At 48.4% G+C, this 13,479-nt stretch overlaps 1 long non-coding RNA gene across 1 annotated transcript; it reads right to left on the bottom strand.

The window, feature by feature from the left end:
- Window positions 1-1,056: 1,056 nt before the first annotated feature.
- LOC123599924 lies at window positions 1,057-3,285 on the bottom strand. Its single transcript, XR_006713357.1, has 3 exons — window positions 3,086-3,285; window positions 2,212-2,328; window positions 1,057-1,716 (listed from the first exon to the last, which is right to left on the bottom strand). It is a non-coding gene; the product is annotated as an uncharacterized LOC123599924 (long non-coding RNA).
- Window positions 3,286-13,479: the final 10,194 nt, after the last annotated feature.

The raw sequence follows: 13,479 nt of genomic DNA, 5'->3' as shown, positions 1-13,479 counted from the left end.
TGACACGCTACAATGCGGATAACTTTGAAAACACACGAAGTTAAAGAAGCCCGATGCGAGAAACCCCCTGCTGTCGGGCTCCGTTGATACGAAATGTCCCAAACAGGCAAATCCACAGAGACAGAAAATAGATCAGTGGTCGGGGGAGAAAATGGGGAGTGACTGGTAGTGGGTACAGAGTTTCTTTCTGGGGCGATAAAAATGTTCCCGAATTAGATAGTTAGGACGGTTGCACAGCTCCGTGTAAATACGCTAAAACGCACTGAGTTGTACACTCGGAGGGTGAATTCTATGGATGTGAATTACATCTCCATTTTTTAAATGTTTCCATCCTGCCGGCCTGCCCTCTGGATCTCGGACTTGCCCGCCCCCACGATCACGTGAGCCAGTGCCTGGAAATGCATTTCTTCCTGTATCTATGCTATTGCTTCGGGAGAACCCTGACCGTCCCAATAACGTTGTCTACTTTACAGGTGAACTAAACCTTTTAGCACTTTGGTAACCCCCCAAAATCTAACATTGCAATTCAAAATCAGTTGGGTTCCTAGTTTAAATTCATAAGCAGCGACTCTGGTCAGTTTGGGCTGTTCCCCACCCTCACCCCCTTCTTCTTATCCTGGGTGGCATCTGGATTCAGGGGAGTTTTACCCGGCACCTGAATGTCACAGACAGAGACGTCCTTGACCTTCTGTCCTTTCTGGCCTCTCCCGAGAGCTTTCTTTTGAGAAACAACGCGGGCAAACAGCATAGAATTAACAAATCAGGGACCTGGGTGTTCATCTCAGCGGTACCATTACCCTACATGATTTGGGGCAAATTCCTTAATTGTCTTGTGTCTTGATTTCCACCCCAACGTAACAGGGAGAAGGATAGGGGGGAGCTGTCAGCTGTTGCAGGGTGGGCATCATCTGGCGTCCCCTGGGGAGAGCTCAAGGGTCCCGGGATGCGCCCCGCGTGCGCTCAGAAAGTCCTTTTCTGGATTGCCATGAATATCACTCCCAGAAAACAAATTACAAATTAACAAGCCCGAATGACTATACTGATGCTGTCACGTGAACTGTTTCTATTCACACCCCCTCCGACATCAAGTGCGTGAGTTTGTTACCCCACACCGACACCAGCTGGGCGTCCACGAGTTCAGTTCGGTTCTGACCTTACCCCGGGTTAGAGCCAAGCCCACAGGTGAAGGGCTCAGTGCGCATGACCATCCTCACTTCAGATGCCTGGATCACCGGCACTTCTGCTCCAGTGGCCATGAATCAGGGGTTCCCACACCCCCGTCCTCAGGTTGGACAACTTGCAGCTCACAGAACCGAAGAAAGACCTTCACTTACGGCTATTACTGGTTCCCTATAAAGGGGACCGACTCAGGAACAGCGAAACGGAAGAGATGGGTAGGGCAAAGTAGGTTGAGACGGCATGGAGCTTCTGTGCCTTCTCACGTCACCTTCTGGCACCGGGATATGGCCGTCAACCCCCAAAGCTCCCCAGCCCCTTGATCTGGGGGGTTTTATGGAGGTTTCAGTACACAGGGGTGACGGATGACATCTTCGGCCAATGGCCATTAGCTCGATCCCTAGCCCTCTAATCCCACCTCGGGTCTTCTTGGTGACCAACTTCAATTCTGAGAGCTGTCTTTGGGCTCCCCAGCCCTTGGGCCTCTCATTAACATATAAAAGACCCTCATCACTCCAGAGATTCCAAGGGTTGTGGGAGCTGTGCACCAGGAACGGACAAAGGCCGAAGATTTATTTCCCGTGGTACCACTCCAAGTATAGAATACTGCATATTTGTGTGAAGCGGTCAACACCTCCTTGGCCAACAGCAAAATCTAACCCAGTCATCCAACTGGATGTAGGTATGGGACCCATGGGAGAGCATCATGGGGGTGGAATAAGAGAGGGAGCCCCCCTCCACTAGAGACGAGAGGAACCCAACCTCCTGAGAAGATTCCTCAAGTATTAACCGCCCCCCCCCCCGACCCCCGAGAGTTTTTTCACAATGTAGTTGACATGTTTAGAGCAAAATAAATCAACATCAATGGTCGTGGTTGGAGGCCTGGGCGTAAGGGATCGGGGCCGCGGTAGGGCCAGCCAGGAGGGACGTGTGGGGGCAGCCCAGGCCTCAGGCCCTCCAGCTCCTGGAGAACCGGACTGCACTGCCGTGTGGTGCTTCAGAGCCCGCCCGCCTCCCCCCTCCTCCTCCACAAACCGCGTTCCCAGGGAGGCGGAGACTGAAACCAATTTTTCCTGCTGGGACTGGGCAAAGTAGGGTCTTGGCCTCCAGCTTCTGGTTCTTCAGGGTCTTCCAGAAACCACAAAGGCCTGGCTGGGTGAACAGAGCAGAGGCAGAGCAGAACACAAAAGAAGCGACTCATGAGTTAATTACTCGTAAATCTCATTGCAGAAACCACATTACTTTCACATTTTTTTTTTTAAACCACCTGAACATAATAAGTTCCACTGGGGGATGCCTGGGTGGGCTCTTTAAGATCATTGGAATGAGAATGAGTACATACATACATGATACGTTAAATTGCATTGAGGACCCTTTGATCCTCGTCAGTGCCTGGGCGGCAGATTTCTCTTACCCTTGTTGTCCTGGGATCAGGGTCAGAGGATACGGTTTCCCTCTTTCTAAAAACCAAGGATTATGTCATTTCATTACTTTTTCCCTTTTTACTCTATGTTCCTTTTTTTCTTTTACTTACTATTATTTCAAAAACATTTCTATTTTTCCATAAATCTATAATTGGGGGGGGGGGACGAAACCCTTTGCATATAGCCTACATCTTCTCTTTTAAGACGACTTATCTTTTTCCAAGATGTAGCACAAAGAAATGTTTTCCTTCCTCCTCTAAAGAAGTGGGACATCTAGGGGCACCTGGGTGGCTCAGCTGGTTGAGCGTCTCACTCTTGATTTCAGCTCAGGTCATGATCCCAGGGTGGTGGGATCGAGCTCTGTGTCGAGCTCTGAGCTGACAGTGAGGAGCCTGCTTGGGATTCTCTCTCCTCTCTCTCTCTTTCTCTGCCCCTCCCCAACTTTCACTCTAAGTAAGTAAGTAAGTAAGTAAGTAAATAAATACCTTTAAAATACAATTTACATTTCTGACTTCTGGCAACGGGATTACTTCACACCTAGCGTGGATTTACTTTTCACGATGACATTTGTGTTGATGTGAGGCTTGCTTCACCCCGGGCCCTCTGTCCGGAGGGCGGGCAAGCCCCCAGCAGCGATCCCCGATCACTGAGTCCACAGGGAGGCGGTGGCAGAGATGGTGTGTGAGTTGTCGTTCGGGCAGCTCGGCCTGCCAGCAGCCGGGGCGGGGGGGGGGGGGGGGGGGGGTGGGATGCTCATGAACAAGTTCTTTGTCCTCAAGGGATGAAGAAAGCCCAGGTGTTCGTTTACCCGAGAGCTGCCCTCGGCATCCAGGATTCTGCTGACAAAGCCATGGCGGGTCCTCAACGCACACTCATGACCCTCAGCACTCACACCGGCCGGAAGTGTGACTAGATTCTCCTTTTAGGCTGCCTTACAGAGAGCTGCCGTGGCTGTGTTGGCTGGGAGGTGGAGGGCGTCAAGGTCATCAGGAGACCAGAATTTCCCGGTCCTTTTCACTGAGCCGTCTGTGGCCCTGCACCGGTCGGTCCACGTGTAGTTCTGCTGGCCTCGTGCGAAAACTCTTCCTACGGGGCTGCTTGAAACCCTGTGGGCCCAGATAGGACATGTCCTCCTGGGAGCCGGGCAGGATCCGTGGCGGGCAGGACGGCACAGCCTTCTGGGTGCCGCCCCTGACCCGACCCGCTGGTGGGCCCGACCCAAGGCAGTAATTTTATGCTGGCGTAAGGGTCAGGCACTTAACCGATACCACCCCGAGTCCTAAAACCAGCTCTGGTGTTAACAAGCCGTATGCCCACAAGCAAACCCTGCACATCTGTCTGGGCCCCTGACTTTCAAAGTCCCTTCAATTCCCACGTCTATGGTATCGTGATTTCCTTTGCTGATGCAAAGGAAGGAGCGAGAAGATTATACTCTAAAACTCGGAATCTGTCATAATAAGAACACTGTGCTTTGATTTCTAAAGCAGCCCTTTTCATTTGTTTTTATTTTTTAAGTTTTAGTTATTTAATTTGAGAGAGAGGTGCAGAGAGAGAGGGAGAGAGAGAGAAGCCCAAGCAGGCGCCGAGCTGTCAGCACAGAGCCTGACATGGGGCTCGATCTCACAAACAGGGAAATCGTGACCTGAGCCAAAATCAAGACGAGGACGCTTAACCGACTGAGCCACCCAGGTGCCCCATAAAGCACCCCTTTAAAAAAAATGCAACAGATAAGGAAATAAAGAAACATACAAGACACATCTGGCCCAGCCTTGGCTCAGCTTGGAAGCTGAAGGACAAAGCAAAATCCATAAAATCTGATCACGGCAAGCACTCATCCAGAGAAGGGATGTCTCCATCATCCGCTCTACCCCCACAGGTCTGTCTTTATTAACCACAAAGTACCGTCCGTCCTTCCCAGATTTTTTAAGTCAGGGGATTGCTAAGAAATGGCGATACCTAGGGGCGCTTGGGTGGCTCAGTCAGTTGAACATCCTATGTCAGCTCAGGTCATGGTCTCGTGGTTGGTGGGTTCAAGCCCCACTTTGGGCTCGCTGCTGTCGGCCTGTCGTCACGGAGCCTGCTTCGGATGCTCTGGACTCCCTCTCTCTGCCCCTCCCCCACTTGGTCTCTCTCTCTCTCTGTCTCTCAAAAAATAAACAATAAAAAACAGAAAAAAAATGGTAATCCTAGAATGTCTAGTGGAAGTCCAATCTGGCCATCACCCATTATGCTGTTTGTCCCTTCTCAATGAAAAGTTTGGGACAAGTTCATCTCTGAGTCGGCCTGTGTCTCCTGGCGAAAACTGATCTGTTTCCTTTCGCAGACAATGTGCTCTGTGTAACCCATCCCTCCCCGGGCCTGCCTGTCGGAGAATTTCAGAACAAAGATCTGGTTTCGCTGAGTACCTTTTCTTACCTTGAGCTCTCTCCACGGTAATTGTACCTGACACTTCATTCTTGATTTCATGGTTTTTGGTTTTACTGAGGCCCTGAATTGTTTCAAATGAGTTATTTCTTTCAGTCATTCAATCAAGCAGGCTTACAGAAAAATGGACCAGGAGGTACAGAGACTTCCCATATTTCCCTTCTTCTTTCTTTTTTTTTTTTTTTTTTAATTTTTTTTTTTCCAACGTTTATTTATTTCTGGGACAGAGAGAGACAGAGCATGAACGGGGGAGGGGCAGAGAGAGAGGGAGACACAGAATCGGAAACAGGCTCCAGGCTCTGAGCCATCAGCCCAGAGCCCGACGCGGGGCTCGAACTCACGGACCGCGAGATCGTGACCTGGCTGAAGTCGGACGCTTAACCGACTGCGCCACCCAGGCGCCCCTCCCTTCTTCTTGTATATTGTGTCCCCGGTTATTAGCATCTTGCACTAGTGAGGTGCACTGATTCGTTATGAGCCAGCATTGACGCGTTATTATTAACGAAAGCCCATGGTTTACATCAGGTTCACTCTTGGTGTTGTGTTTTAACAAACATAGTGCCACGTGCCCACCATTTCAGTATCCTCCAGAATAGTGACCGTGCCCTAAAAATCTCCCCTCCCTCCCCCATAACTCCAGGCACCCCTGATCTTTCTGCTGCCTGCATAGTTCTTGCCTTTTCCAGAATGTCACGGAGCTGGAATCATACAGGATGTTTGTAGCCTTTTCAGCCTGGCCTCTTTCACTGACCAATATGCGTCTGAGTGTCCTCTGTGTCGTTTTTGTGACTTGCTAGCTCACTTCTTTTTTTTATGTTTTTATTTTTTTATGTTTTTATTTTATTTTTGGGAGAGAGACAGAGTGTGAGTAGGGGAGGGGCAGAGAGAGAGGGAAACACAGAATCCGAAGCGGGCTCCAGGCTCCGAGCTGTCAGCACAGAGCCCGACGTGGGGCTCGAACCCACGCACCACGAGATCATGACCTGAGCCGAAGTCGGACGCTTAACCGGCTGAGCCACCCAGGTGCCCCTCACTTCGTTTTATCACAGAATAATTGTGTTGTACAGATGTGCCATGGTATGTTTGTCTATTCCCCCACCAAAGAACATCTCGATTGCTTCTAATTTTTGGCAATTATGCACCAACTGATTTTCATTGCTATTATTTTCTTGTAAGCCACCTCAAAGCCCCTATGGATGTAGATGGGAGTATAAATTAGGACTGCGACGTGCTCCAAAGGCGGTTCACATGACATATTTCTATGTATTCACATTCACATGTATGTATCTATTAAAATCATACCTCTTGAAAGCCAGCTAATTTGAATCAAGTTCCCCACGGACGTGGCTAAGAGAACTGACCATGTGTGAAGACCGTGGCGTCCCTTGTGCTGAGTCTGATGTGGACCGAGCCCAAAAGACCTCGGGGGGACCTCAAGACGTCTGAAAATTTCCGACGCCAGAACTCTCTCTCGCTACCTCGCCGGACCATCACTGAAATTGTTGTTTATCAGAAACAAGCAGATACAACTGTACTTCCTGCTATTAATGACACTACAAGGTTCTTAGCCTGTAACTAATTATCTTCATTTAATAGCAAAATGTCCGCACTAGGCACTTAGCGTGTGCGCAGCCTGGGTAATATGCCAGAAACAGAAAGGGCAGAACATCTCCATGGGGCATACACTGGGTTAGGCTTGCCTCTGCAAGATCGGAGCCCCAGTTGGGAATTGAGTACAAGCCCAAACTGGTTTTATAATTTTAATTTTTATCGAGGCAAAGCATGAGTGTCTGGTTCTTTGGGGGGTTTTGTATGCTTGTTTTATCAAGTAGTATTAAAAGGCTTCTTACAAAGCAGAAACGGAACAAAAGAGCTGTCGATTGCCCGGCTCAATTTCTTTGGGTACCTTTAACGCTCCGCACTTTCTTCTGATTGTTACTTCCGTATGTTTAAGCACAGCCATACCACTCTGTCGCGATTAATCCATTTCAGAATCATCTGTTACGATAGCGCAGGATTTAGTGCTCTTGCCTCCGAACATAGTCACAGCATTACTTTTGGTTGGATCGGTGTTCAGGATTTATGCTATTAGAGGCATGTAAATGCTCTCCGTTGCCGAATCAAGCGATAGACCATGATTATATTTCCTTTCTTTTACAACATTTTTTGTCCCAAAGTTAATAGTTGCCTTATAGTTGGACTTACTTTGTTTTATTTGCACCTGTGCTGTCTCCCCACACCCCTTAACACCTTCTCACGCTACGGGGCTAAACCTATCTGATAATCAGTCGGTTCCATTTTCGTTTCCAAGAGACTCTTTCTTGGACGCTGGGCTCCCACATCTCAGCTGGTCTGTACTCTTTGCGGCTGTATAAATTAGCCCTTGGACTTTCCATCACCACCACCCTGGAAATTCCCTGGGCGCCTTGAATCCCTCCTTTCTGGGATTTCCTGTCTTCCTTGTTCTTGGCTATTGTCGGTTCCCTCCGCATCCCGATGGACCACATCTTCCAGTAGCTTCCTAAGAAAGTATGCAGAGCTAGCCGAAAGTTGGGTGTTGGAGCCAGAGAGATGGGGATCAAAACACCAGCTTTCTCACCACTGAGGCTGTTTGGAGAAGGCGGCTTCTTGTCCGCTGGCCAAGGAAGCGTCCTCCCACTGCACCCTAGAATTACATGCACCCACTCAGCTGTGCCGGAACATGGCAGCCTCCCCAATGGGCACAAGTGGCGGGACACCTGCTCTCTGCAGGCCAGCAGAGCCCAAAGAGCAGAGGAGGAAGGGCACAGAGGTGGTCCTTCTCGACGTCCCCGGTCACACAAGTCACAGCATGGAGGGGTTTGGGCTGGTCTGAACATCAGCATTTTTCAAGGTGCTCAGGTGATTCAATGCAGCTAGGACAAGAAGCTGGCCGTGAATCGGGCGGAAGCGAGAGAAACGAGAAGGCAGGATCTAGGGCTGCTTATGAGTTCCCCTCAGTCGTCAGCCCTCCCCTCGCCCCGCTCACTCGGCTCCACAGGCTGTAGGATGCTTCCCTGCCTCCACTGCCCTGCTTCCTCATCAGCGACAGTTCAGTTGTATGATTCTGTCCAGTTTCATCCAGGACTGAGCTTGTGTTTCCGTCTCTTGTTCTTCTTGTTGTGAGAGGGATTTCCAAGAGTTGGTGGTAAAAAGGTGTCCTCTGTCATCTCAGAAGCAAACTACTGAGCAAAGCCAAACTGAATGGTCTCTTTTACCAAGCGTTTTGCTTAAACATTTGAGAAATGACCCAGAGAGATAACAAGTGGGTCTCTTTCTATGGAAACATTTGTTGTTTGAAAAAAGGAGTTACAGATAAAGGGTCATGGGAGTCCAGGGCAAAGTGTAGATGGCCTTCAGCCCACACGTGACCCCGGGGGGACCCAGACCTGCCCATGCAGACATGGGGTGGGTGCGGTGGGGGGGGCACCAACAGACACTCTCCTCTTTAAATCGTTTGATATAATTCCGTGTATTACAGCAATTTCCAAAAATATCCCCTTTACACAGCACCGCACAGCATGACCATCCTCCCATTCCCCATGTGAGCAGGGGAGTCCTGACTCTGACACTCCCCTGGGCTGAGGCATCTGACCAGAGGCACCAAGGTGATCACACACGAATGGGTGTTTGTGGACTGGGAGGCGTTCATCAGAGGTGTTGCCATTAGAAAAACCCGCCCGATATTTTTTCCTTCGGGCCAAACAGGTCATCTCAACTCTCTGCCAGTTTCCCCACAGAGTGTATGCTTCTGCACGACCAAATGAGGAAGGGGGAGGGGGAGGGGAGGAGGAGAGAGAGGGTGGAGGGAAGGGAGGAGGGAGAGGAGGGGGAGGAGGGACAGAGGAGGGGGAGAGGAGGGGAGAGGAGGGGGAGAGGGTCTTCTCTACTTTCACATTCAAATACAATCATCAGGGTAAGGAGAAAACAAAACGTAAAGACAAACATGAAATACCCTGTATATTTAAACCAGTTGTGCAGCTAAATTCTTACACCTATTTTGGGAAGGAAGAGTTTGGGGAAGCACGGACTAGATTTCAGTGAGACACCAACTGGGGGCAAACCACTCTGCGGTAGTCTGCCCCGGGACCGCCATAATGAAATACCACACACAACAGCAGAGATTTATTATCTCCGTTCTGGAAGCTAAAGGTCCAAGATCAAGCGTGGTCAGGCTCTGGTGCCATCTCTCTTCCTGGCTTGCGGAAGGCCGCCTTCCGGCTGTGCTCGCATGATGGAGAGAGGTGAGCTGTGGTGTCTCTTTCCCTTCTTACAAGGACACCAGTCCTATCAGATCAGGTCCCCACCCTCATGACTTCATTTCACCTCCTTAAAGGGGCTGTCTCCACATACAGTCACACTGGGGGTTAGGGCTTCAGCAAAGGAATTTGGAGGCCGTGGGGGGGGGGGGGGGGGCGGTACACAATTCGGGCCACAGCAGTCAGCCTCCTTCCACACATCAGTTCCGTCTCCCCGGACGAGCAGTACTAGAAGATCGTAATGTTCTGGGGCTAAGACAAAAGCCTAGTCTAAACCAGAAGTCGAAATGAACGGGAATTCGCATAATTAAGACTATGGATTGAGGCCAGGCTGGTCTCACAGGCTTGGAGAGCTTTCTAGACTCTGGGGCATCATCAGTAAGCACTGTCTCCTAAGAGCCCCACTCTCTGCTGTCCGCACATGAATGCTCTCGGGTAGAGTTTGAACCCTCGTAAACTCTCAACCACGATCCTACAGCACAGCTGTCCTCATTCGAGGATTCTGGAAGCATTTCCCTTTGAAAGCCTGTCAGAAAGGGCTACAGAAAGACCGCTTTTCTGACTCTGAAACCACATGAGGATTGAAGGCTCTGTGTGTTGATGGTGAGGTCAGAGAATCTGCCAGCACAGAATTCAGAGTTCTCTGCGGTTTGACGTGATAGCTACCTATTAAGTCCGCCTTCCGCCTGACCTGTGGGACTGCCATTTAAGAAAGAGAAAGCTATCATCCATCGTGTGTCTTCATAAAGAACTTCTTTAACCTTTATGTTGTGAAACTGTGTTCGTAATTATTTAGCTGAGCTCGGTTTCTGGAACAGTATACAAGATGTACGAACGGAGGAAACTCGTAACCCTCTAGGATCAGGCCAAAAATATCTTCCAAACCCACAAGAATAAAAGGGTACTGTAATTTTTTTTTTCTTGAAAAGGACATAAATCATAATGAAACATGCTCATTTGAGATTGACTTTCAACCAAAACATCCAGATTATGTCCTGGTGTTAGTTGCGTTATTCCTTCAGTAGGCCTCGTCCAACCTCTTTCTGTCGACAACCCCCCCCCCCCAAACGGTGATAATTAATGCTCAAAACTAACGCTGATTCCAAGGCACAGTAAAATCCTGAATCATAATTCACGATTGACTACTGCGCAGTAGAATACAGAAAAAATACACTAAAATATTTAGCTGTCGTTGATAGTTTGCTAACTTTAAGTCATATAAAAACAATGGCTTTATGTATACTTTTTAAATTTCATCATTGTGGAGTGTGTTGTCAAGGTACAAGGTCATTAGCGTGGTTAATTTTTTGAACTTGGACACGACGTGCAAGCCTCCACCTGTACTCTCACCTAAGCCCCACAAAGGTCAGGGCAGGCCTACCCACTACAACATGAAATTTCAGGCTCTTTCTGTCTTTCTGCTCCATCACTCTGAGCATAAGACTTTTAGCTCATGTTTTTTACCTCATGGCCTCAAGATGGCTGCTCCAGCTCCAGACTCATCCTTAGGTCCATATTCCAACAGGAAGAGGAAGACAAAGGGAAGGAAGATAAGGTGGTGCTTATGAGAGCAAAGAAATTTCCAGAAATTTCTGGCACATTCCCCACACAACTCAGAGCCATGTCACCTGGCCAGCCCTAGCTGCAGTGGCCTTGGGAAATGTGGGTATTTTTGTGGGCACTGGTGCTACCCTGAACAAAATTGGACTTCTAATAATTAGGGAAAAGGGGAAAATGTTTCTCAAGTAGGCAAGTAACAGTGCCTCCCACACACAAACGTCAAGAGCAGTGACTCCTAGGAAGGCTTGGTCTCAGGCCTAATGGGTCACACAAGAGACAGAATGGCCCATTAATCACGCCCGGGTGACTATGTCCACACCAGAAGCTACCAGAAGGTCAAAGTTCTGATCAACCCATATGTGGAAACTGGGATAAGGCTCGGACCGCCAAGAAGAGATCATCGGAGAGCCCTGCTTAGAGCAGCCACAGAAGGAAGAGGCAAATGGACCAAAACACAAAGCTCCTGAAGTTGTTCTAGGAGGTAATTTGGCAACTCTTGAGTTGCCAGATCGCCAGAGCTGTTCTGAGACCTGTGACTGGGCTTCTTCCGTCCCTGAGGATCACCTGACACGGTCTTTTGTTCTTTCCTCGGCCAGCGCCGGTTTTAGTGGCGGCCACGAATTTTCCACGCCACGGGCCCAAGGGACAGTATTCCGGCAGGATTTGCACAGCAAGATGCTGGCATTTTCAGATTACGGATTATTTGAGTCGTCCGAGGGTGAGTGGGGGTCAGGAACCAAAGTCCTATTCCCACTCCGTCCATTACTGCTGTGATTGGCCAATCTCTACGGCAGCCCCCAAACCCAACTTATGTAACAATATTTATTTCAACTTTATCATATCTAAGGGGAGACATATACCGTTTTACTTAAGATTAATCACATTAGGAAAAGTATGACTTACCAACAAATTTTAAAGCGATATATTTTGTGATAAATGTAGGCTCAACTGTGGATTAGAAGTCATGCACGTAATACAACATTTAAAAAAAACTGATTCTAGGAACTGCTTGGAATTTTTACATTTTGAAAAATCAGTTTTGGGGGTGCCTGAGTGACTCAGTCGGCTAAGCATCGGACTTAAGCTCAGGGCGTGATCTTACGGTTCCTGAGTTTGAGCCCCACATCCGACTCAATGCTGACTGTGGAGTCTGCTTGGAAGTCTCTCTCTCTCTACCCCTCCCTCCCAACTCTGTCTGTCTGTCTCTCTCTTTCTCTCCTCTCGAAATAAATGAATAAACTTAAAAAAATGAGTTTTAATAACTGAGGTTTTTTTATACACATAGATCTCATATTTTGCTTCTACGTGAAAAGTAGAAGGAAAGGTAGAAGGTTAAGACAGAAGGTTCCAGACTGCTTGTGGTAAGAGCGCCTCAGCAAAATATACGTGGGCATGAGTAATCTTTATTCCTAACAAACGACAAGCAAAACTAGACGTCATAGTCATTACATTTTTAGCTTCTCATATTGGACAAATTTAATGTTGATCCAATGAAAAAGACTAAGAAAGCTGGGAAAATTCATGTTATGGCCAATTTGTAGAAATTTTATCATTCCGTTCTCTTCGTTAGTCCCTTCCTTTTTCTTTTTTTTTTTTTTTTTTTTAAATTGTTTTAACGTTTTAGTTTTGAGAGACAGAGAGAGAGAGACAGAGAATGAGTGGGGGAGGGGCAGAGAGAGAGAGAGAGGGAGACACAGAAGAAGCAGGCTCCAGGCTCTGAGCTGTCAGCACAGAGCCTGACGCAGGGCTTGAACTCATGAACCGTGAGATCATGACCTGAGCTGCAGTCAGACACTTAACTGACTGAGCCACCCAGGCACTCTAGTCCTTATTTTCATAATCACGTTCCTTAAGTTTGCCTTTAATCTGAGATGCATTATGGGTATGAATTTTAAACTGGAAATGGCTTCACAGCGTATCTTAGCTGTTCTAGGGGCGATCGGAAGATCCAGCTTGAGGGCCCGAGGGGTCAGCACCACTAACCGCTCCACCTTCAAGGTTAAGAGACTTTAAGAGTTGTTTTACTTTAAACAAAATGGAATCAGGAGCACTTCTCTGCCTTCGATGATACGAACTCTTTGGTCCACTTTGACACACTTCGTTCTGCCCCAAGTCTTTGTTTACTAATCCTTCAGATCCCCAAGTTGAGGGGCCATCCTTTCCAGCTGACTGACTCTTCCCCAGCTGAACTCTGGGTCAGACGTCCGGAGCAAGGAAAGCGGTCACTTCTGACCAGAGAGAAGCATCCAGCCATGCTGGCCCTCGGTCAAGATGAACTAAGCCTGCCGTCGTCCCCGGGGAGCTGGTAAGTCGGCAGCTGTAGAAACATTCGGCTCTGTGTTTCAAAACGCAAATGACCACATTTCCCTGACCCGGGGTGTTCTCCCAAACATTCCCTACAAATGACTATCAATCCTGCTCTTGGAATGTGGTAAATTGAGAAACGTAACACAAATACCCCAAGCTGATAACTTTCCTTCTGGCTTCCCACAGTATTGTTCACGGAACTAGATTTTACGAAACGAATTCCTCTAGGTTTGAGGTTTTAGGCCTATTTACTTTCTAAATGAGAAACTGTAAATTCGTTAGTGAGAGGAAGTTCCTCTTCCTTTACATAA

The sequence above is a fragment of the Leopardus geoffroyi genome, chromosome C1 (assembly GCF_018350155.1).
Source record: "Leopardus geoffroyi isolate Oge1 chromosome C1, O.geoffroyi_Oge1_pat1.0, whole genome shotgun sequence".
In the NCBI taxonomy this organism is placed as follows: domain Eukaryota; kingdom Metazoa; phylum Chordata; class Mammalia; order Carnivora; family Felidae; genus Leopardus; species Leopardus geoffroyi.
This window is presented reverse-complemented; position numbering and strand designations above follow the sequence as displayed.